General features: G+C 29.2%; 1 non-coding gene across 1 annotated transcript; it reads right to left on the bottom strand.

The window, feature by feature from the left end:
* Window positions 1–2,898: 2,898 nt before the first annotated feature.
* On the bottom strand, window positions 2,899–2,980 carry Trnal-aag (transfer RNA leucine (anticodon AAG)). The gene has a single exon. It is a non-coding gene; the product is annotated as a tRNA-Leu (tRNA).
* Window positions 2,981–3,767: the final 787 nt, after the last annotated feature.

Here is a 3,767-nt window from a genome sequence, read left to right as displayed (position 1 = left end):
AAATATTTTGTGATAACATTTGTCAATATTCAGGATCATTTAGTTATTATTACACCATTCAATTAATTTGCATAGATTACCTGTAATAAAACAACAACAGAAAATTGTTTTATTACTCTAGTTAATTTTAGATCATCAGCGTATAAACTCACGTCACAATACTTAAATATTGATACAATATAATTAATAAACATATTGAAAAACAATGCCCCTATATTCAATCCTTGTGGGACTCCCGAGGAAGCAACAAATGGATTAGAGTGGTGTCCATAGATTACCACTCTTGAGATTCTACGCATTAAATAAGTTTTGCACCACTCTAGCAGGCGATCCGAAATACCATATGATTTTCTTGATTAACCTTGTCGAAGGCCTTTGAGAAATCTGTATATATGGCATCCATTTGAAGGCCACTATCAATATTATATTCAGAAATATTAGAAACACGAAGCGACAGATTGGTTAATGTAGAGCGTTTATTTATAAATCCATGCTGATTGTCATTTATATAATTTTTGACATAGTTATATATACATATGTGTATAAATTAGGGATTCGAAAACTTTAGACATAGTAGAAATTATTGAAATTTGGCGATAATTAGTAATTAACTCTACAATGCGTATCTCTTTCCAAAATCCAGAAAATTGTCTAGTATTTGTCGTGGTATAGTTTGATATAATAAAAAAAATAAAGTAAAAGTTTTTCTTTGATATCTAAGTTTTGAATTAATTTATAATATTTTCTATATTTGTAATAGTAATATAATATATTGTATTAAGACTTTACCGAAACGTTGCAGTTGTGTAAAGTTTTGTAGCTGGGATCGAATCCAAATTATAATATATAAATGCTCTCCATTATATAGTGATATTATAATATGGAATTATAAAATAAAATTATTGATTGGATTTATGATTGATATATAACGCACACTTAGTAATATAAGGGCGCAATCCAAAAAAGTAGATTTTTGGGAAATCGCGTTCAAAGTATCTGGATTCTTACATAACAGCTATTTTTCAAATAAATTTTTCATTATTTAAGTTATACATATGAAATTTGGCAGATTTGTTCTTTGATAAATACCCTATAAATAGCAATGAAAAAATGAAGAAATGATATTTAAAAAAATCCAAAAATTACAAGCAATGGAAAAAACACTTCCAAGTTAGACTCATATAGTACAAAAACATAACAGAATTATGGAGCTATTTAAGTTTGATCCCATATATTATTAAACTCCATGTCACTGTTTAGTTATTAATCATAGTTAGTACTCTATATCACCAAACCTAACTGTAACCTGAATCTATTGTTTCTGTTTAATAAATTAAATATCAGGTAAAATAAAAGTAATGCTTTAATAATATCAGTGCAAAATGTAACAATAATCTCAAAATTATAAATAGCTATCAAAACAACAAAGGTACTTTATACGAAATATACTCAGTATATATAATTTCAAAATTGATGAGATAATATTTATTTAACATTATTAGCTTTCTAAATAGGAAAATACTAATTCATGCGTAGCATAATAATTATTCAATGTTGGTTGTGGATTATTCGATTTTCAATAATGTTTCATGGATTCCGTTACCATCTCTACACATTGAATTACAATTAAAGTGTTATTTTAACATAACAGCGTCAAGCTGCTATTACTAAACACGAACAAATTGAATTCGTTAATATTTGCCTATCATTAATTTCCATGTGAATGTTTTTTTTAAATAACACTATTAATAATACTGGAAAACAGGACGGAGCGTGCAGAACATTATAGCGAAGCAACAAAAGCGATTACAAAATCAAAAGCGAATGCAAATTCCCGGTAGTGCAAAACGACGCATAATCTGAGAATACGAGTTTGAAAATATTTACGTGTATTTTTATTTCATAAATAACGTACCGTACACATACCTCGTATATCTGTTTTTTGCTATAAATAAGGGTTGTGTTCGAACCTGCGACTACAACATCACTAGACGACCCATATATGAAAATGTTTATTATTTATACGCTCACAAGAGAAGATAATAACGTATTAAGGATTTGTTTATTAATTTATCGTTGGAAGAAGAAAAAAACATTCATAAATACTGTATAGTATATCCGTGTTGTAGCTTACTTTGGGCCTTATTCTTATGGGGTGATTTTTTAAATTTTTTATAATAGAGGTAGGCAGACGGACATACTGGCCACCTGATAGAAAGTATATATTCGTATACAACGCCAATGCGCCACCAACCTAAGAAACTAAGACTCTTTGTCCGTTGTGTCTGTTTTTGAATAGCGTGATTGTTTAATTTAACAAAGAGTCTTTCTGTTCCACAATTTAAATAAATATAATTAGTAGACCATAAAAAAAAGGATCTAAAATCGAAATACATTTTGTAATGGTTTTGTTTTACAATTTACAGCGAATGCAACAACCAAATAACAGCGCGACCAATTCCAATCACGCTCTGTCGTTTAAAATGTTTTTTTCCAATAAAATATTACTTCTTTTTGAAATATAGAAACGAGCGAGTTTTGAATTTTTGTGTAGGCATCATGAATGTGACGCTTGCCGTGTGTACTCCTTTTTTTAACAGTGCTGATAGCGTAAAGGATTATAAATTTGCCGCTATTCCATGGTATAGAAATAATTGTGAAATTTCCAAAACTTCGCAGATACGATACTATACAATAGATTACAACATCAAAATATTTTCAGCTGGTGGATTGGATGGAGATTAATTTCTATTTCTCGTAAAAGATTTAAAAATATGTATGTAGCTTGTTACACCAAAACGACTCCTAAAATATCATCGGTGTATCAATAGACTGTTTAAATGTATATAATAATAAAAGAAAAATTAAAAATGTATGATATGTATCAAAAAGTATTATTGGCAGCGGTGGGATTCGAACCCACGCCTCCGAAGAGACTGGTGCCTTAAACCAGCGCCTTAGACCGCTCGGCCACGCTACCCGTGGGAGATACCTGTAATAATGCAGTAGTAAGCATTTTTTCATAAAATAAAGTCACAATCGAGTAATTATAAATTGGTGTAACTGTGTCAGAGCTTTATCAGGGATAAGACACAATTAGCTAAACATATTTATTAAACTTTACTTAGATTATTCTCGTATTCTTATTATTAATATCCTATTAATATCCTAAGATATTATTAAAAATAGATTAAAAATAAGATACTGATTAAAAATCAGTAGATACGTATTTAAGCGTTTCTGGATATTTTATGCCTAAGGGGAGAATTAAAGTCGATATTTCGTATATAGAATAGTCTGGAAGTCCGTCATTTTTCAAGTTAGAAGCATGAAATTTTATTTTGGGCTACCGATTAAAAATGAGTTGATTCGCATTTAATCGTTTCTGGATATTCTACCCTAAGGGCTGAAATACACACCAATATGGTATACAAAGAGGTATTACATTAACGTAACATTTTAAGTTAATTTGTAAATATATTCTTATTCTACGCGGGCAAAGCCGCGGGTAACAGCTAGTCATAGATATATTTAAGAGCATCCTAAAATCCTAAAACAATTTGAGATAATTAATCTTCAAATAATTACGATGTTATTTTAAAGCGAAATTTAATATATTTATTTGTTTTTTTTTACGTAAAACTTGCATGGTTGAAGAAATTTTATTTATAAAAAAATAACTATGTGCGTTCATGACAAATAGTGCGAAATCGTCTTTAATGCAAATGAATGTTTGTAAAATATTGTCCTCAAGATGTGACATGTTA

This window comes from Vanessa tameamea, chromosome 9 (assembly GCF_037043105.1).
Source record: "Vanessa tameamea isolate UH-Manoa-2023 chromosome 9, ilVanTame1 primary haplotype, whole genome shotgun sequence".
In the NCBI taxonomy this organism is placed as follows: Eukaryota; Metazoa; Arthropoda; class Insecta; order Lepidoptera; family Nymphalidae; genus Vanessa; species Vanessa tameamea.
Note: the sequence above shows the minus strand (reverse complement) of the source record. Positions and strands in the feature narration are given on the sequence as shown.